This window comes from Drosophila sulfurigaster, unplaced genomic scaffold (assembly GCF_023558435.1).
Source record: "Drosophila sulfurigaster albostrigata strain 15112-1811.04 unplaced genomic scaffold, ASM2355843v2 ctg21_pilon, whole genome shotgun sequence".
NCBI lineage: Eukaryota > Metazoa > Arthropoda > Insecta > Diptera > Drosophilidae > Drosophila > Drosophila sulfurigaster.
Window position 1 is genome coordinate 556,380 of NW_026909710.1, and position 22,139 is coordinate 578,518.

General features: G+C 41.0%; 1 long non-coding RNA gene and 3 pseudogenes across 1 annotated transcript; 2 read left to right on the plus strand and 2 right to left on the minus strand.

Annotated features, from left to right (window-relative positions):
- Positions 1–959: 959 nt before the first annotated feature.
- On the plus strand, positions 960–2,896 carry LOC133849888 (uncharacterized; annotated as a pseudogene).
- Positions 2,897–4,492: 1,596 nt separating this feature from the next.
- Positions 4,493–5,715, minus strand: LOC133849895 (uncharacterized). Its single transcript, XR_009895497.1, has 3 exons — positions 5,601–5,715; positions 5,245–5,431; positions 4,493–5,167 (listed from the first exon to the last, which is right to left on the minus strand). It is a non-coding gene; the product is annotated as an uncharacterized LOC133849895 (long non-coding RNA).
- Positions 5,716–7,991: 2,276 nt separating this feature from the next.
- On the plus strand, positions 7,992–9,969 carry LOC133849889 (uncharacterized; annotated as a pseudogene).
- Positions 9,970–11,454: 1,485 nt separating this feature from the next.
- On the minus strand, positions 11,455–20,942 carry LOC133849890 (protein draper-like; annotated as a pseudogene).
- Between the last annotated feature and the right edge of the window lie 1,197 nt (positions 20,943–22,139).

Consider the following 22,139-nt stretch of genomic DNA (forward strand, 5'->3'; position numbering starts at 1 on the left):
AACAACAATAAAATTTCAAAGGTTCAACAACTAAATTTTCCAAACTGACCTGACCCAGCGAAATGTAACGCCAATTCTTACCTAATTAATATTATAATTCAATAGAAAAAGGGAAAATCCGGGTTTTTCTGGTGCAATTTTACATGTTTTATGAGTTTTTAGGTTTCATTCATCATCATAACCGGAAAATCCGAAATTTTATTACCTGTTTATAACCCTATTGTAAATGCCTATATAATTACAAAATGGTATTTTGCAAATTTGTGCAATTTCCATAAATTCCAGGAAAAAAACACCCAAAAGTCATTCAAAGAAGTCAAAAGTTATAAAATCTAACCGCGAGCCGCGACACACAAGCATCAATAGGGGTGGGGAAAAACACCCGAGTATTTGGTCAGACACTCGGGTGTCTGAGCATAACACTTGCATACTCGGTTGTTTGGCAGAATTTGAGCAGATACTTATAAGACACAAGCTATTTTGTCATGAGAGCAAAATGATCGGCAGCACGAAGAACAACCACCGGCAAAACACAAGTGTCTACAAGCCGAGTGTCTAAAATGATCGGGTGCCAAATAGGGAGTGCAAGAAAGGCCTGTGTATGACAATCACTCACACTTGCAGTACTCGCATGATTTTGAATAAGTGTGTATCTCTCACTCGGTTTGCGAGTGCTAAGTAGCACCGACACTCAAAAATTTATGGGTGTGAGTTGAGTGTCGAAATTTGCCACCCTTGACGATGTCTGGTACATATGTTATATAAAACATTTTATTATTGATTTTTTATGTTACAAGTTATTTAAATTAAATTGCCCGATTTCTTATCAATTCCTTTTGCTTGCAGATGCGTATTACCCAGATCTGCTGCATGCTTGTGCTCTGATCCTGCGCCCGCAGCAACCCGGCAGCAGCGACAGCTCCGTGGGCAATTTTACAGCAACACCGCCGCTTACATTCCCAATCGCAGTCAGCAGCTGGCAGACACGAGTACAGTTCGGACTATGTGGAGATTGATGAGTTGCTGCCACCTCTAGGGCTGGCCCGAAAGCAAAGAGCACACCGCACCTACAGAATGCTGTAGGTATTAATAGTCTAGCTATGGGTCAGAACCTGAGCCTGCGACGCCCGCGCATTTCACTGACCTGGGTGCTGAGGCAGCAGCCAACGGCACAACAGCCAACTAACGAGCCAGAGGAGCAGCAGCACCAGCAGAAGACGAAGGAGTTAAAGGAACTGCCGTTGATGCTAACTAATAGCCATGTTATTGGTGAATCGATTGCACAGCGCACAAACCCGTTGTCAGGCAACTGCAACGCGATAGCGTTTGTTGCATACGTCCAATTGCGTGGGTACGCGCAATTGGACGTATGCAACAAACGCTATCGCGTTCGCAGTTGCCTGACAACGGGCAGCATAATGATTCGCTCACTGGCTATGCCACTACGGCCACGGTCCACCTGGCGCCAGCTAACGGGCAGTTGACCAACAAAAAGTTCTTCAGCAATCAAAATCTGTTGGAGTACAAGGACAAGCCATCGACAATACGTAACAAGTGTGCGCAAGAGGCTCCAGGAGGAACGCCGCCCGTTGCTGCCGCATCAACCTAAGAGCTGCTCTTCGTTTTACACACCGCAGCGGGCCCCAAAGAGCGATGTGAACAGCGAGGTGCTGCAGCTCGCCCGTAAAATAAACGAAATACGGAAGAAGTTGGCCAATCGACTGCAGCAGGCCAGAGCTACGACTGCCGTCGGTTCCATGAGCTGCACTCCGGTACCCGTCGATGAACGTTCTATCACAGTAGCACCTTCGACCACGGATGCACTAAAATGTACCATTTCTGAGCCCAGTCTAGTCGCTGTCTCTGAGGGTGGGGGCGGCAGCGTTGGAGTATCACATCAGCAGCGTCGCCATCGACATCGAAAGCGACGCGAGCGAGAACGACAACGTGTGCAGCGATTCGGGTACGAGATACACAATGTTGATGAATTTCTAACCCGTCGCTCTCTAGCTGCTCCCGGAAACATTCCCGTAGTGCTGGCCACTGCAAGCACGCTCTATCAAACACGACCCGGTGGCTATCAGCTGTAAATTCCTCTGCCACTAGGGATGGTAGTAAACGCGGTTTTTAAGAACCAGAACTGGCTGTATGTGCAGACACCTTACGCCGAAGAGGGCTATGTGGGCTATGCCTGTTGTTTGCCGTTGGGCATCCTTCCATCGGCGGCGAGAGGCTCTAGGCACGCTCCGTGTTAGGAGTCCAGTGCGGATATCTTTCCAAGCCCCTGCGGCAAATACATGACCGACTCAGAGAAGGAGATACGACTGCGGGGCGGAACACGTTCTGATGGCGCTCGTACACCTCACAGCTCAAAGGCAACTACGGAGGAGCTACTCCTCCACAACCACAACAACAACAATAACATCAGCAACAACAATAACAACAGCAAGAGTCAGGTGGCTAACGGTGGCGGCAGCAGTTTATCGGGCTCATTGTACGGGGAGCAACATGTGGATAAATTGTATCTGAGAGCTGCCTCGCAGCCCAAGCTTGTGGAAAAGCCTATGCGCAGTTACGTTCCACCAAGCAAATAGGCTCCGGCGCTGCCTCGACACACAACGTATCCAACGATGAGTATGTCGCACTGCAGCAACGAACAACCACTACCAAAAGTACATCCTCAAAGGTGACATCGAAACAGCCGGCACAGAACCATCTTCATCAAGTTCAAGCCCAAACTGTCCGGCGGCTCGCAAATGTGTCCTACATTACCAATGGCCACAATGGCCAGCATCTGCACCAAATAGCAACCCATCAACAACACAAGGGTCACTTGCACACAATGTTCTGCGTCGGCATGATTAGTTTTATGTGTACGCTTCTAGAATCTACATAGTTGTAATGTGTGCTATGTATGTATGTATGTATGTATGTATTTTGCTTTAATGTCTTTGATTTGTGTTGCAATCGTAATGCCTAATTATACACCAAATTAGGCATTACGATTGCAACACAAATCAAAGACATTAAAGCAAAATACTACTGACTCAAACTGTACAACCATAAATGTACTTGATGCTTCTTCTACTATATAATTGAAATAAATAAATCTCGGTGTGCACCATCATCAGCAATAGTTACAATGCAAGTAGTTGCAATGCAAGCTTCAAGCTGAGCCGCGACATTTCACAGTTGTGCATTATTGGCAGTGTTATCCAATATATTCTGTTATTCAGTGTCGTATCAGGAACACAAACTCAACACAATACTTTAAAATGAGTCGCCGATGCAACTGCAATCAAGCTGTATAGGTGGTGTATATTGATTAAGCTTGTTCCTGAGAATGACTCAGAGCTCGTATAATCACGCAATCAAACAGTCAGCAATGGAACTAAAGAGGCAACAACTGCAAATGAAGACATGAGATCAGTATTAAAATCGAATAAGGGTTATGTATTACGTGGTATAGTAAGAGTACTTTTTATAGGGAAATAACTGTAAAAATTGGTTTTATAAAACGAAGCTTAGCATAAGAGTGATCAAGAATTTGTGGAAAACGCTGGTGAAAACATATAAACAAGCCAAGGACGCGAATTAAAAGTGTTTTTAATGAAACTTAGACATAAAAAGTTTAACTAGCTGTTGAACATACAATCAACTAAAGACATTCAATAATTAAAATGATATTAAGACTGAAATAATTGCAAATATTCAGCATATAAATTCAAAAAGTCATTCAGGATTTACGGACAAGCGGAAAATCGGCTATTATACAAACATTTTGCTAATGTAACTAACGTTTTTGAAAGTAACATAACTTAGTAACTAACTTATTGACTAAGATTCTTAAGATCTGATTATTGCACAGTATAAGTGTGATCGACATAAGGTTATTTTTGCCTTAATGAAAAATGTGCCTATTCTAGGGATTAGAGTAGGCCTACAATTTAAGTGAGCACAATTTAAGTGAGCACCTCCAGACGCGCCGCCATTCATTTTGTTTTTGTTATGATTGTGCTGATAGTCGTTGCTCTGCAAAGGATATTCCCGTGTATTGCTGCCATCCTGTGCGCTGCCTGGCGAATTATTGCGCTGCTCCTGCTCATCTGTGAAATTTCCCAACGCAAAAGATAATAAATATGTTCAATTAAACAAACTAAAATCCAATACTACCTAAACCCTAATTAAAACATACTCAAGACTATTAAACTGTAATCAATTGTATTCAAACCTAAAATAAGAAACAGCCAATACTCATCATTTTAAAACTGTAATATAATAGTTAAGTCATCCCCGCAGCAACATGTTTGTACACATTATCCCTAAGGCCAAAAATTGTTAAAGTTGCTTTAAGAGTAATTGAACAATAAAGATCAACATCAGTTGCTATTGATTGGCGGACATTACCGACTGTTTACTCTGTCCTTATGACTCTAATGCGACAAAAACACGGCAAATATGATACTGACTTGAATGATTAGAACATCCTCTATAAATAATAAAATTCGAAACACGCCACTTACTAACCGCAACTCTGCCTCTTTCAACAGTCAAACATAGCACATTAAATTACATTGGCATTAAAATAAACAGTCACTTAAAAGTCACATAATTAGCACGATATAGACTTTACGTTGGTAATCAAAAGAGGCTATAACTGAAACGCAACTACAACAACGCATCCAACTCATGTCACACACAACACAACTAATAACCAATTTTCTGACACACTACAAACTAATAAAACATCTCAACCTTTAAAACACTTACACAACTCTAAGTTCAACAACGACAAAACAACAGTTCTCACACTAAAGACTGCCGCAACAAAAATCACTAACAAACTAACAAACTCGCCAGACAAACACTACTAACACATCAATAAAATACGTCTTACCTACACACAATTAAATATACAACAATAACTTAATAATTCTTCACAATAAACTCACCTGCCAATCACCAATCAATAACAGCACTGCTCCGCGTCCAACTGGACGCCCTGTTTTCCGTCTGTCTTGCCTGTATTGAATGTTATGCAATGATAGGACGGGCGGGGAGTGGTGCGTCCGCTTGGATCCCGTACAAATTGCCACTGCGTACTGCACTCACACCTGAAAACCAAAACTAATCCCCAACGCCTTCACAGAACCGCTGTTTCAACTACCTGCAAAACATAAGACCAAATATTAACATCTAATGTATTTAAATTAATAATTAAATGCTAACAACTCATTTACTTACTCTGTGTCTGCACCTACTGCACGCTCCCTCGTTCCTAAGTGTGATCACAACTTGTCAATTCCTAGTCATTCATTTATTTGCTTAAACAAATAACAAGTACTATCAATTTGCATCAGCAGGCCCACGCGCCGGCCGCCAATTACTACGGTGTTCTGTCCACTCGCTGCTCGTTGTCTCAGCATGTTATCTGCAAAACAAAACAAATTAAAATTAAATTAAATTAATTAAATTAACTCGCCACATAACTACAACACTCGCTGCTCGTTGTCTCAGCATGTTATCTGCAAAACAAAACAAATTAAAATTAAATTAAATTAATTAAATTAACTCGCCACATAACTATAACACTTGCGTACCTTCCTTACGCTTCTTCCGGCCCATCGCTCCAACACACCACCTGCAAATAAAAGATTACAATGAATAAATAAAGAACACAATACAATATTAACATTAATACCTAAACTTCAATTCTTAAAAAACTTTAAATCACTGCGACACTGCAAGTAAACATGTTTATTATTATTAGTAATTATTATACGCTTATAATATATATTAAATAAATTAATTTAGACAATATTTTAAAAAGTTTTACAAAATATTAATTATGAAATTTTACATACGGTGTAACTCCTAGGGAGGGCACGATGCAAAAGAGGCAATAAATGGCACCATCGATACACGATACACAATGAACGATTAGCACTATCGATACACGATACACAATGAACGTTTATGCCTCTAATGTTATAGTTTTTAATAAATTTAAAAATGGAATAAAAGATTTATATATTTATTTTCAAACAAAAAGATAATTATTTATTTCCACATCCGATATATATTGAAAATTATTTAATTTAATTTATTTTTTCGTAATGAAAATTACGTTTTAAAGCTCACAATGTTAAAACTTTTTCACAACCGATCACAAAAACGCACAATTCTGAATTGACGAAAGGATTGACAACGTATGCAAATTGTTCACAACACGTACAAAATTATTTAATTTAATTTATTTTTTCGTAATGAAAATCACGTTTTAAAACTCACAATGTTAATGACTTTTCACAACCGATCACAAATAACGCACAATTCGAACTGACGAAAGGATTAACAATGCGATAAAACAATACCTCTGTTTGGTGACAAGTGCATATATTTTTATACCCGCTACCCATAGGGTAGAAGGGTATTATAACTTTGTGCCGGCAGGAAATGTATGTAACAGGTAGAAGGAGGCATCTCCGACCCTATAAAGTATATATATTCTTGATCAGCGTCAACAGCCGAGACGATATAGCCATGTCCGTCTGTCCGTCTGTCCGTCCGTCCGTCTGTCCGTCTGTCCGTATGAACACCTAGATCTCAGAGACTATAAGAGATAGAGCTATAATTTTTTTTCGACAGCATTTGTTATGCTTGCACGCAGATCAAGTTTGTTTCAAATTTTGCCACGCCTACTTCCGCCCCTGCAAATCAAAAAATCGAATAACAATCGTAATTTTAAAGCTAGAGATACGAATTTTGGTATATACAGTAATAACTATAGTAGTTATGATCCCTGAAAATTTGGTTGCGATTAAAAAAAAATTGTGGAAGTTATTAAAGAAATACTTTTGTATGGGCAAAAACGCCTACTTACTAGGGGTCTGAGTTGCTTTGGCTGACAATCTGGTATATTGTGCCGTCTATGGTATATTTTGAATGCGGTACTATATCAATATACCACATATACCATTTGGTATATTTTAAGTACTTTTGCAGTATATTTGGTATATTTTGAGAATAATACCGCAAAATATATTGCTTTTATTCAAAATGGGTAGTGGGTATCTCACAGTCGAGTACACTCGACTGTAGCTTTCTTACTTGTTTTTATGATTTTAGTGTTTTTCTAAAAACAATAAAACAACAACAACAATAAAATTTCAAAAGGTTCAACAACTAAATTTTCCAAACTGACCTGACCCAGCGAAATGTAACGCCAATTCTTACCTAATTAATATTATAATTCAATAGAAAAAAGGGAAAATCCGGGTTTTTCTGGTGCAATTTTACATGTTTTATGAGTTTTTAGGTTTCATTCATCATCATAACCGGAAAATCCGAAATTTTATTACCTGTTTATAACCCTATTGTAAATGCCTATATAATTACAAAATGGTATTTTGCAAATTTGTGCAATTTCCATAAATTCCAGGAAAAAAAACACCCAAAAGTCATTCAAAGAAGTCAAAAGTTATAAAATCTAACCGCGAGCCGCGACACACAAGCATCAATAGGGGTGGGGAAAAACACCCGAGTATTTGGTCAGACACTCGGGTGTCTGAGCATAACACTTGCATACTCGGTTGTTTGGCAGAATTTGAGCAGATACTTATAAGACACAAGCTATTTCGTCATGAGAGCAAAAATGATCGGCAGCACGAAGAACAACCACCGGCAAAACACAAGTGTCTACAAGCCGAGTGTCTAAAATGATCGGGTGCCAAATAGGAGAGTGCAAGAAAGGCCTGTGTATGACAATCACTCACACTTGCAGTACTCGCATGATTTTGAATAAGTGTGTATCTCTCACTCGGTTTGCGAGTGCTAAGTAGCACCGACACTCAAAAATTTATGGGTGTGAGTTGAGTGTCGAAATTTGCCACCCTTGACGATGTCTGGTACATATGTTATATAAAACATTTTATTATTGATTTTTTTATGTTACAAGTTATTTAAATTAAATTGCCCGATTTCTTATCAATTCCTTTTGCTTGCAGATGCGTATTGCCCAGATCTGCTGCATGCTTGTGCTCTGATCCTGCGCCCGCAGCAACCCGGCAGCAGCGACAGCTCCGTGGGCAATTTTACAGCAACACCGCCGCTTACACATTCCCAATCGCAGTCAGCAGCTGGCAGACACGAGTACAGTTCGGACTATGTGGAGATTGATGAGTTGCTGCCACCTCTAGGGGCTGGCCCGAAAGCAAAGAGCACACCGCACCTACAGAATGCTGTAGGTATTAATAGTCTAGCTATGGGTCAGAACCTGAGCCTGCGACGCCCGCGCATTTCACTGACCTGGGTGCTGAGGCAGCAGCCAACGGCACAACAGCCAACTAACGAGCCAGAGGAGCAGCAGCACCAGCAGAAGACGAAGGAGTTAAAGGAACTGCCGTTGATGCTAACTAATAGCCATGTTATTGGTGAATCGATTGCACAGCGCACAAACTCCGTACCCACGCAATTGGACGTATGCAACAAACGCTATCGCGTTAAGCAGTTGCCTGACAACGGGCAGCATAATGATTCGCTCACTGGCTATGCCACTACGGCCACGGTCCACCTGGCGCCAGCTAACGGGCAGTTGACCAACAAAAGTTCTTCAGCAATCAAAATCTGTTGGAGTACAAGGACAAGGCATCGACAATACGTAACAAGTGTGCGCAAGAGGCTCCAGGAGGAACGCCGCCCGTTGCTGCCGCATCAACCTAAGAGCTGCTCTTCGTTTACACACCGCAGCGGGCCCCAAAGAGCGATGTGAACAGCGAGGTGCTGCAGCTCGCCCGTAAAATAAACGAAATACGGAAGAAGTTGGCCAATCGACTGCAGCAGGCCAGAGCTACGACTGCCGTCGGTTCCATGAGCTGCACTCCGGTACCCGTCGATGAACGTTCTATCACAGTAGCACCTTCGACCACGGATGCACTAAAATGTACCATTTCTGAGCCCAGTCTAGTCGCTGTCTCTGAGGGTGGGGGCGGCAGCGTTGGAGTATCACATCAGCAGCGTCGCCATCGACATCGAAAGCGACGCGAGCGAGAACGACAACGTGTGCAGCGATTCGGGTACGAGATACACAATGTTGATGAATTTCTAACCCGTCGCTCTCTAGCTGCTCCCGGAAACATTCCCGTAGTGCTGGCCACTGCAAGCACGCTCTATCAAACACGACCCGGTGGCTATCAGCTGTAAATTCCTCTGCCACTAGGGATGGTAGTAAACGCGGTTTTAGAACCAGAACTGGCTGTATGTGCAGACACCTTACGCCGAAGAGGGCTATGTGGGCTATGCCTGTTGTTTGCCGTTGGGCATCCTTCCATCGGCGGCGAGGGCTCTAGGCACGCTCCGTGTTAGAGTCCAGTGCGGATATCTTTCCAAGCCCCTGCGGCAACATGACCGACTCAGAGAAGGAGATACGACTGCGGGGCGGAACACGTTCTGATGGCGCTCGTACACCTCACAGCTCAAAGGCAACTACGGAGGAGCTACTCCTCCACAACCACAACAACAACAATAACATCAGCAACAACAATAACAACAGCAAGAGTCAGGTGGCTAACGGTGGCGGCAGCAGTTTATCGGGCTCATTGTACGGGGAGCAACATGTGGATAAATTGTATCTGAGAGCTGCCTCGCAGCCCAAGCTTGGAAAAAGCCTATGCGCAGTTACGTTCCACCAAGCAAATAGGCTCCGGCGCTGCCTCGACACACAACGTATCCAACGATGAGTATGTCGCACTGCAGCAACGAACAACCACTACCAAAAGTACATCCTCAAAGGTGACATCGAAACAGCCGGCACAGAACCATCTTCATCAAGTTCAAGCCCAAACTGTCCGGCGGCTCTCAAATGTGTCCTACATTACCAATGGCCACAATGGCCAGCATCTGCACCCAAATAGCAACCCATCAACAACACAAGGGTCACTTGCACACAATGTTCTGCGTCGGCATGATTAGTTTTATGTGTACGCTTCTAGAATCTACATACATAGTTGTAATGTGTGCTATTGGTGTATAATTAGGCATTACGATTGCAACACAAATCAAAGACATTAAAGCAAAATACATACGATAAACTGTACAACCATAAATGTACTTGATGCTTCTTCTACTATATAATTGAAATAAATAAACGTATTACAAAATCAATCGTGTCACATTTTTTATACCCGCTACCCATAGGGTAGAAGGGTATTATAACTTTGTGCCGACAGGAAATGTATGTAACAGGTAGAAGGAGGCATCTCCGACCCTATAAAGTATATATATTCTTGATCAGCGTCAACAGCCGAGACGATATAGCCATGTCCGTCTGTCCGTCTGTGTGTCTGTCCGTCTGTCCGTATGAACACCTAGATCTCAGAGACTATAAGAGATAGAGTTATAATTTTTTCGACAGCATTTGTTATGTTTGCACGCAGATCAAGTTTGTTTCAAATTTTGCCACGCCCACTTCCGCCCCCGCAAATCAAAAAATCAAATAACAAGCGTAATTTTTAAACTAGAGTTTCGAATTTTGGTATATACAACAATAACTGTAGTAGTTATGATTCCTGAAAATTTGGTTGCAATCAGATAAAAATTATGGAAGGTTTTAAAGAAATACTTTTGTATGGGCAAAAACGCCTACTTACTAGGGGTATGAGTTGCTTTGGCTGACAATCTGGTATATTGCGCCGACTATGGTATATTTTGAATGCGGTACTACTCCGATATACCACACATACCAGTTGGTATATTTTTAGTATTTTGCAATATATTTGGTATATTTTGAGAATAATACCGCAAAATATAATGCTTTTATTTAAAATGGGTAGCGGTATCTCACAGTCGAGTACACTCGACTGTAGCTTTCTTTACTTGTTTTTAATGATAAAATAAACGATAAAATAAAATTTTGAAAGGCAAATAATATTGTGAGCTTTTGATTCAATCTCCTGCAGACATTTAAATTTTTCATATGCAGCCCACCTCAACTTTGGCTGGCTCACATTTGAAATTCTAGATCAAATAAACTGCTGATACACCAGGCGAACAGAAATGATTATTATTATTATTTATTTGAATTGTAATAAAAAGACAAACAATATGAGCAACGATAAAATTACATAAAATATTATTTTTTGAAGAACATTGAATTTACTTTACAAATTATAAATCAAAACTGCTTGGCCAATACGTTGTACGTCATTTGAAATACAAACTGCCTCTCACAAAATTAATTTGGCATTCGATTCGTGGCAACAATTCCTTCCAATTATGAGCTTTTTGTTATACAAATATATTGCTTAATAAAATATAAATACCATATGCTTAAATATTTGATATGATTATATTAATATATATGTTTGTATATGATAATGCGTTATTCATAATTATTGCTAACTCCTCTGCGGGTTGAGGATGCGAAAAGGTAACTGACTCTGGCACACAACGTTTACTTTAATTCTGGCTGGGTGATGCTGTCGATGCTGCATTGGTATTGTCAAAGCTCTCATGCTGCGGCTTTGGCGGTTCGAGCTTTTGTAGCAGCACTGTCATGTTCTTAACGTTGCTGGGCTTCTCTTCGTCATGGTTGATGTTCAGCTGAGTGTCGTTCATTCGATGATAGTGTGGCTTCTGCGAAGTACTTGGCCGAGAATAGTCCAATCGATCATACTCATCTAAGTTCAAAAATAAGTCAATTAGTTTTAAATTTATATTGAATACATAATATATGGTGAGGGACAACTTATGAAAATTATTACAAAACGTACAGAACGGCACACTGATTATTTCTTACCTCCCAAAACAATATTTTGCTATAAATTTTCACTTTATGTTAGCAAATGTATGTGTGCATTGTAAATGAGGAAGCCATGTAGTTGTTAGTCGCATTAATTTATATCGGAAATCATAAAACTTACCGGGATCTTTGTAGCCTTCCTTCTGTTTAATTTCATCGTAGACATGATCCGCCTTTAATGAATCGCCAATGGCATTATACACATTTTGATTGGTTAGATCGGCATTCAAGTTTTTGTTGAGCAACTCATGATTATAATTAATTGAATAGCTGCCCACTGTAAAAATATAGTTTAAAATGATGACATCTACTTTGAAATATAATGAACACACCTCTGCTGCTGGCATTAGAGTCATCACCGTAGTCGGCAGTCAGTGAACCATTCTGGTTAAAATTGTTCATCTTGGGTCGCAAATGGCTGGGTAATAAACTCGTCTCGGGATGCATGCCATACACCGGATTGTCAAAGTTATGATTCGCTGGTGGCCAACCGCCACCATTTGTTTCATGCGTGTAGTGAACGTGCGCAATCTCTGTTTTCAGATTGGATACACGACGGCGGTAGTAAAGAAACACGGCGCAGATTATAGCCATAAAGATGGTCAATAGCACTAAGCTCAGGGCAACGCCAGCATTGCTTGCTAAACGAAAAAAAATTAATTAATTTATTGGGTGTAAGACAATATTTTAGTGGAGTGTCACTTACATTCTTGTACGGATTCAGCAACGCGTTGCGAAGCAATCAACTCATCACAATTCTCGCCAGTGTAACCCCTACGACAGACGCAACCCTGCGCCGCATGGCACTGGAAATTGGATGAGGGACAGTCGCAAGAGTGCATGCAATAGTCTCCATAAAGACCTTCGAGACAAATCGAGCCGCAATTGTCACCCATCCAGTCGGGCAAACAAATACAGTGACCATCGTTCTTGCGGCAGCTGCGATGATTTTGGCAACGACAATGTTGACTGCAGCCAGCGCCATAGGTGTCCTGGGGCAGGACTGATTGCAATTGGCTCCTGTCCAGCCGGGCAGACAGGTGCACTGGCCATTCTCAGGATTCCACTCGCCCTGGTGTTCACAGTTACACTTTAGTTTGCAACTGGGACCGTAGAGACCCTGCGGACAGGCGTGTTCACAGGTGAGACCCAAGTAGCCAGGGCGACAAATGACTTCACCGGTAATATGATCACATGTGGTATTGCCTATAAAAATTTATAAGAATACATATTTTTGATGAAGAATCTTCAATTTCTGACTTACCGTGCGTACTTTTCTGGCAGCGTTCCTTGCATTCCAGCCCATAAAGCCGTCGGGGCATGGCTCGGCGCAGTCGACGCCGGTCCAGCCGGGTGCACAGATGCAGTTACCCGTATCGGAGTCACAGGATGAATTGTTCAGGCATCTGCAAACTTGATCACAATTTTCACCATAGTAACCGCTCGAACAGTTCGTTTCGCAGTTAACGCCTTTGGGTGCGGGACACAAAACGGGAAAATAAACACACATCGAGTGCAAAACAAAAGACACAAAGACACAAGAAATGTTAACAAACAAAAATTGCGAACATGAATTAATGAAAAATAAAAATGTAATTATGAATTATGAGAGTATTTGTGTGTTTTAAGAGCGAAAGTTGAATAGATCAAGAAAGAGAATAGTGATTAGATTGAATAGATTGCATGTAAATTTGTGGAGATTTAGCATTGCTATGTGCTCGTGATTATTAAAGACAGTGGAAATTGGATTATAACACGTGCACTTAAATTGCAGAGTAGAAGCTGTTTCAAGACTCTGTACTACAGAGATAGATTAAGAGGAAAATAAGATGAGAGAAGAATAGAATACTTGAAGTAATTTTGTTTGCTGGGTCTTTTCATGACAATAGAAGATATGCGATCAGAAAGCAAGTTCAGAGAAAGAATGTCTAAAAGTTTTAAGGTGAGAAAGAGACGCAGAAGCCCACAGAGAAAATTTGATCACATTTATATGAAAATGCGAAAAGCATGGAATTGATTTAGGGAAATTTAAATTGAATTTTAATGAAATGATTTTATGAGACGCAAATTAAAAGTTAAAAATGTCGATCGAGAGGCAAGCGCGAGTGTATGAAGAAGTGTGTGAGTGCATGGTTGGGTATCTGAGTGACAGCAGCAGATGAGTGGAGTCTCTTAAAGGTTTGTTTAACCCCCAGAGTCGTACCTCGCCAACCCTGCTTGCATAGGCAACGGCCGGTGGAAGCCTCGCAAGCGATTGTGTTGGACGTTGTTGTTGCGCCAACATGGCGCACATAGACATTGGCCTGTCTCTGGAGCGCACTTGGCACCATTCTGACAATCGCATTTAAAGGCACAATCCTGACCATAGCTCCCTGTCGGACAGCTTTCTTCGCAGCGTTGTCCAGTAAAGCCGGGAGCTCACAAGCAATCCATCCACAGGCGAGCAGTTGGCTCCATTGCGGCAATCGCAGTTCTGCTCACAGTTCAGACCATATTTGAGAAAGGCGCAAGGCCGCGTGCACTGATCGCTGCTCCAGCCGATGCTGCACTGGCAACGTCCTGTCTCCGGGTGACACAGATCCGTGTGCTCCATCTCGCATTCGCAAGTTTTGTTACAGTTTATTCCATACTTGTCAATATCACATATGCGACGTTCACAGCGCTCTCCCTCCCAGCCTGGCGCACAGATGCATTTGCCAGTCCGGCTGCAGGCGGCATCGTTCTCGCAGTTGCATTTTCAGTGCAGTTACGTCCATAGGTATTCAGAGGACACTCGTCCATGCACACTTCGCCCATGTAGCCGGGCGGACACTCGAAACGTCCAGTGATGTGATGACAAGGTGCATCGTTCAAGCAGTGACAGTGTAGTTCACAGTTGAGTCCATGACTCCCAGTTGGACACTTGTTGGCGCAGACATCGTCCGTCCAGCCAATGGTACATTCACAGGCGCCATTTTGCGGATCACAGTGTCCATCGTTCTGGCATCGACAATCCTCCTCAAATTTGGCGCCATGCTTGCCATCGGGACAAGGCATATCGCATCTGATGAAGGCGTATGTATTAAAAGAGCAGTTTCAGGAATTGTGCAAATCAGAGAATCATTGCTCCACTTACAGGGGACCCATAAAACCGGGTGCACACGAACATTTGCCAGATATGTGATCGCAGCTTCCGCCGTTCTCACAGCAGCATACCTCGGCACACTGCTCCCCATATCGTTGAGGCGGACAGAACTCATCGCATCTGGTGCCCGTGTAACCCTTTGCGCACTCGCACTTGCCGCTGTAAGGCTCGCATGTTGCACCATTTAGACAATCGCACTTCAGTTGACCGTCGATGCCATAGAGGTCAGGCGAGCAATCTGCCGAAGAGTTGTGTTCACATTAAGATTATCAGCCTGCATATCGGTTATATGTGGCAACATTTTTACAACAATTAGGACTATTCATTTTAAATTATTTTAATTATAAAGAAAGTGCACTTTCTAAAGACTATGACTATTACTTTGAACATTTATTGAAATCCAAACAAAGTCCCCATATTAAAATGGAACATTTAAAAACGTTCGGAATATAGTAAGTTAATCGTATTCTTGGTTGTCTAATTAATTGTAAAATTCTAAATAATTGAGATCGTTTCACGTATTATTTTATGCCTCTTTCTTCTGATGCCAATAATTAGTTCAATTAAAATGTTTTTTTTAATTATCTAAGACAGTTCTTTCTGTGCACAATTTGAGATGTAGGAAATTGTCTATGGCAAAATACTATATTGTTGCTTATAACCGATATGTGCTGCAGTTATTTACAGACTAGACGAACACACATTATAAAGATGTCGGAGAGTAAGTAATGCAGATTCGACACACTGACGTCACTGCGCAGCTGTGCGTGCGTCTCGGCACATTGCTGCGTAGTTGTAGGTGCACTTTGGCATTTTGGCAATCCGTAGTTGCTTGTGCGTTTCGGCACATTGTCAATGCGTAATTAAGTGTGTGCATGTTAGATTGCATCATTCTTCATTTGCGCTTTGTACGTTGTCCGCATTTTGTCGCTTTGCCAAGTACAGTTATTGCGGGGCGACAGCGTTGAGACGCTGTCGCTGAGTGTGGTTCGATGGCTATGGCGTAGGCAGTAAAAGGATCGAGCGGGCAGTGTGCTCGTAGAATCGCCTGTGAGAGCATCGAAACTCGCTTCGCGATAATGAATAAACAGACTTCGGTAGAACAGACTCCGACATCAGAAGTGGGATTCGGCCTTGATCAAAGTACTTCAAGGGATGTCTTTACGTTAATAGAGCAACAAAATCGAAATTTTTGGCATTGATTAAGATGCCGGCGAGCGAGTTGTAATAGAATAGTGAGATCTGTTTGCCGAATGTAGTCCAGACATTGCTGGTTTGGATGCCATGCAGTAGTCTGCAGCGGTCAACATAAATTTGCGAGAAAAAGTTATTAAGTGACAGTGCTCTTATAGTGGTGTTGAGTGAAGCTTTGGAGGGCTTGGCGGTCCAGTGGTTGTGTCAAATATGTTACCCTGGAATAACCTGGCAACAGTTTCGGCAATCGTTTGTGCAGCGGTATGAGACATCTGAGACGCCAGCCGCCGTCATTGTGAATCTTTGAACAGTCGTCCAAGCAATAGTGAAAGTTAGCCTGTTCTTGTGAGTTGTTGTGTGACAATACTGTGCACAAAGCTGCGAAATTTAAATTTCGATCAAATTGCCATCGAGTTGGTTCTTGGACAGATGGCTAATTTCGATCGGCGTCTGCAGCGAATGGTACATACAACGCATGTAACCAATCGACGTGAATTGCAAGCGGAGTTGCACGTGGTCTCAGCGCTAAGAAAAGTCGTTTTATATCAAAGGGGAACTAAAGGCCAAGCGTGCTAAAAGTGTGGGAATTAAATGTTATCAGTATGAAAAACTTGGTGATGAAAAGCAAGACTGTAAAACTAGAATGAGTGTCCAGGTACCGGCAACTGAAAGGGTGTGGCGTTCGGAGCGGCCTCGTCATGGAAGAGCAAATGTGGCTTGCTACAGATGTTGGGAGCTGGGCTGATTGTCCAGACGAGGTGGGAGTGCGATCGGAGGATAGAGTGGAGCTGTGAGCTATGGTGTAGCCTCAATCGAGTATGCGGGTGAGAGATTTCCAATTAAATTTCATTTGGAGCTGAGCGCTCATTAATTGAAGAAAGCATTTCTGATAAGTATTTTGGTAAGCGGCGTTATTCCTTGAAAGGGAATAGGTAATGCCAATACGTACAGTACCGCACAAGCGGAATTAATACCATGATTGATGGTAACTCTTTGGTTGTTTTGTTCCATATTGTACCAGACGAGTGTATGAAAGAAAATATTGTAGATGGCAGAGAAGTATTGGATCAAGGGTTGTTAATAGATGTTTCTTGCGATAGTTGAAACTAAAACTGTGAACATTAATGATTCCATCTACTGATTCTGATTGGATTGAAGCTGAAATACTCGGAAATTGAAGGAGAATAGGAAAGGAAGGAGTTTGAATATCATTACTGAGGGCAGTGCTCAAGGTCTTTTTCGAAGGAGGAAGCGTATGAGCGGTTTCAACTTGTTTTGGACTTTCTATTGAAGGCAAAGATTTCATTTAACATATTAAAATGTGTTTTTTCTTGAGATTACATTCGATAAGAGCAGAGGAGATGCATTTAAGGTTGGAGAAGGTATAGTTGCTAGTGTCGTTGATCTTAGGAACATGGAAGAGGTCGCTAGATGTGTGAAGAGAGAGTTGCTAAGGGTAAGGCTAAGATAGTTTGCTTCTGTGTGGGTGACTTTGTGTTGCTTAAAACAGTGAGAGACAGCAAACAAAATTAGACCCACAGTTCAGAGCACCCTTTTTTTGTTGGTCGAGGTATTGGACGGAGACCTATACATTTTAAAGTCTACACAGAACAATAGACGTTACAAGTACCTACACGAAAGTTTGCGAAAGCTACCGGATGTGCAAATCCCAGAAGAATTAGATGTAAATCATAAAGAGAAAAGTCTGTTGGAAAAGTCAATTGGAAAACCTATTGGAAAAGTCTGTTGAAACAAAAGAGAATTCGTGAAGTCATGTGATTAGCGATGGACGAGAGTTGTTATAGCAATGCGATTGTTGATTTCGTGAAGCCAAGTATTGGGCGATGTACGAGAAATATGGTTGATGAATTCGTGAAGCCAAGTATTGGGCGATGTACGAGAAATATGGTTGATGAATTCGTGAAGCCAAGTATTGGGCGATGGACGAGAAATATGGTTGATGAATTCGTGAAGCCAAGTATTGGGCGATGTACGAGAAATATGGTTGATGAATTGTGAAGCCAAGAGTTGGGCGATATACGAGAAATATGGTTGATGAATTCGTGAAGCCAAGTATTGGGCGATGTACGAGAAATATGGTTGATGAATTGTGAAGCCAAGAGTTGGGCGATATACGAGAAATATGGTTGATGAATTCGTGAAGCCAAGTATTGGGCGATGTACGAGAAATATGGTTGATGAATTCGTGAAGCCAAGTGTTGGGCGATGGACGAACAGGGAACTTAATAAAATTAGTGAAGTCAAAGTTTTTGGCGGTGGAAAACTTAATTTGTTTGAAGATGCGTTTGGCATTAGATTGAAGTGTTGGTTAATAAAAGTTTAGCTATGTATCTTGGATAAAGAATGGATGATTTGAACTGACTATTGTACAATTTAAAATGTTTAACGATCTTTTGCTTGAATATGTGAATGAAAGAAATGGGCTATAAGAGAATATAACCTGAGATATGTTAAAGTAAAGTTATGTTATGGAAGACTACATGGACTTGAGATTATTTGTCTGGGTTATTCTGAGGAATTGAAATTGGAAAGTGAGATTGAAATTGAGATAGTTATTATAGACACGAGGACGTGTATATGTCAGAATGGCCGTGTCGGAGAGTAAGTAATGCAGATTCGACACACTGACGTCACTGCGCAGCTGTGCGTGCGTCTCGGCACATTGCTGCGTAGTTGTAGGTGCACTTTGGCATTTTGGCAATGCGTAGTTGCTTGTGCGTTTCGGCACATTGTCAATGCGTAATTAAGTGTGTGCATGTTAGATTGCATCATTCTTCATTTGCGCTTTGTACGTTGTCCGCATTTTGTCGCTTTGCCAAGTACAGTTATTGCGGGGCGACAGCGTTGAGACGCTGTCGCTGAGTGTGGTTCGATGGCTATGGCGTAGGCAGTAAAAGGATCGAGCGGGCAGTGTGCTCGTAGAATCGCCTGTGAGAGCATCGAAACTCGCTTCGCGATAATGAATAAACAGACTTCGGTAGAACAGACTCCGACAAAGACATATTTGCAGCTGCCGAGATTAAGGGGTGTTGCAGCAAGTGGAGACGTGGTTAGTCGACATTTAGAATTAGTCAAAGAGCGCGTTGTTCAGTGTGCTAGCCCAAGCTGGTTAGAAGAGTAGGGTGCGAGCCACAGTGGGGTTTAAGATAGGCGTCAGTTTATATAAGTGTATATGTATATGTGAGTATGTGTTGGTGGTGGAGTGTAGAGAACATAATTAGTAAATTTAAAACTACACACTACAAGACAAGAGATTAGTTAAAACAAAAGCATATAAAAAACATATAAATTAAAAGACAAATGTGCCAACCGAGAAAGCTTCTTCGAATATCCGAAGTTCTGATACTCTTGCAGAGCAATACATAACATGAATAATTTGTATTTATTCGTTAATCCCTAACATTTAACTTGGTCTCACTCTTGCCATTCTTCATGAACATAGTGTAAAGTACACATATTTACATTTGCCTCGTGAATCTAGCTTAGTTATCACTTTCATGTATGCTCACTATAAGGTACAGTATTACAGGACTACTACTTTAGCTACACGATTTTTCTAAATTTTGGTAATAATTCAATTTTACAGTGTGAACTCTCTTTGTATGGTTTGCTAGAATAAACTAATGTCCAATAACTACATTAACATTCTACAGCTATGTAGTTTCGCCTATAGTAGAAGTACCTACATATGTACAGACATGCTAATGGTACTTTTCTAAATTTCTCTTTGAATATTCTACTAAGAGTTTAACATTAAATTACATTATTTGATAACAATAGAAATTAAGTATTATATACTGCCGTTGCTCAATTCTAAGTTTATCTTGAGAAGCAGATATTTTATCTCAACTCTACAAGAGTAGCGCACACATTGTGCAATTGCGGTAGTTGCCAGTTGAGCCAAATCCACGCACCCAAGGTATTTCAGTATAGTTTTTTCAAACACACACGGAAAAAGACAAATCTCTTAAAGGGACATCCACTACTACGTATTTGTATAATAAAATGAAACGAACTTATATTGCAGACAGGTCCTCCATAGCCTTCTGTGCACTTGCACTTCTCTGGAGCTACACATTCACCATGTTGGCAGGGCTGACTACAATGAGGAACACACTGGTTACCCTGGCGTACGTATCCATCTAAAAGAGGGAAATTTGATTAGAGAATGCATTTATTTTTTCTGGAAATTGAAGGGAACGCTTACCACAACAGTCACGCACTATGCGAGCTTTGGTTAAAGTCTGAGTTTTGTTCACCACACGATGTTTTATGCGGTAGGTGGGACAGCTAGGCGGAATATTGAGGCACCACGTGGAACCACGCTCCTGGAATGACTGGAGTTCAGTAATGACCACCTTCACATTGTAGCTGCAAAGTACACATTTTCCAGATTATTTTCGTTAAGGATGAAATATTTAGTCTAGCTACTTACTTTTCGCGTTTTTTGCAGACATTGAGTCCCTCGGGCTCATCAATGCTTTGATCAATGATCTCGGTGTGCACCATCATCAGCAATAGTTACAATGCAAGTAGTTGCAATGCAAGCTTCAAGCTGAGCCGCGACATTTCGCAGTTGTGCATTATTGGCAGTGTTATCCAATATATTCTGTTATTCAGTGTCGTATCAGGAACACAACTCAACACATTACTTTAAAATGAGTCGCCGATGCAACTGCAATCAAGCTGTATGGGTGGTGTATATAGATTAAGCTTGTTCCTGGGAATGACTCAGAGCTCGTATAATCACGCAATCAAACAGTCAGCAATGGAACAAAAGAGGCAACAACTGCAAATGAAGACATGAGATCAGTATTAAAATCGAATAAGGGTTATGTATTACGTGGTATAGTAAGAGTACTTTTTATAGGGAAATAACTGTATAAATTGGTTTTTATAAAACGAAGCTTAGCATAAGAGTGATCAAGAATTTGTGGAAAACGCTAGTGAAAACATATAAACAAGCCAAGGACGCGAATTAAAAGTGGTTTTAAAGAAACTTAGACATAAAAAGTTTAACTAGCTGTTGAACATACAATCAACTAAAGACATTCAATAATTAAAATGATATTAAGACTGAAAGAATTGCAAATATTCATAAATTCAAAAAGTCATTCAGGATTTACGAACAAGCGGAAAATCGGCTATTATACAAACATTTTGCTAATGTAACTAACGTTTTTGAAAGTAACATAACTTAGTAACTAACTTATTGACTAAGATTCTTAAGATCTGATTATTGCACAGTATAAGTGTGATCGACATAAGGTTATTTTTGCCTTAATGAAAAATGTGCCTATTCTAGGGATTAGAGTAGGCCTACAATTTAAGTGAGCACAATTTAAGTGAGCACCTCCAGACGCGCCGCCATTCATTTTGTTTTTGTTATGATTGTGCTGATAGTCGTTGCTCTGCAAAGGATATTCCCGTGTATTGCTGCCATCCTGTGCGCTGCCTGGCGAATTATTGCGCTGCTCCTGCTCATCTGTGAAATTTCCCAACGCAAAAGATAATAAATATGTTCAATTAAACAAACTAAAATCCAATACTACCTAAACCCTAGTTAAAACATACTCAAGACTATTAAACTGTAATCAATTGTATTCAAACCTAAAATAAGAAACAGCCAATACTCATCATTTTAAAACTGTAATATAATAGTTAAGTCATCCCCGCAGCAACATGTTTGTACACATTATCCCTAAGGCCAAAATTGTTAAAGTTGCTTTAAGAGTAATTGAACAATAAAGATCAACATCAGTTGCTCTTGATTGGCGGGACATTACCGACTGTTTACTCTGTCCTTATGACTCTAATGCGACAAAAACACGGCAGCCCCATAAAATATGATACTGACTTGAATGATTAGAACATCCTCTATAAATAATAAAATTCGAAACACGCCACTTACTAACCGCAACTCTGCCTCTTTCAACAGTCAAACATAGCACATTAAATTACATTGGCATTAAAATAAACAGTCACTTAAAAGTCACATAATTA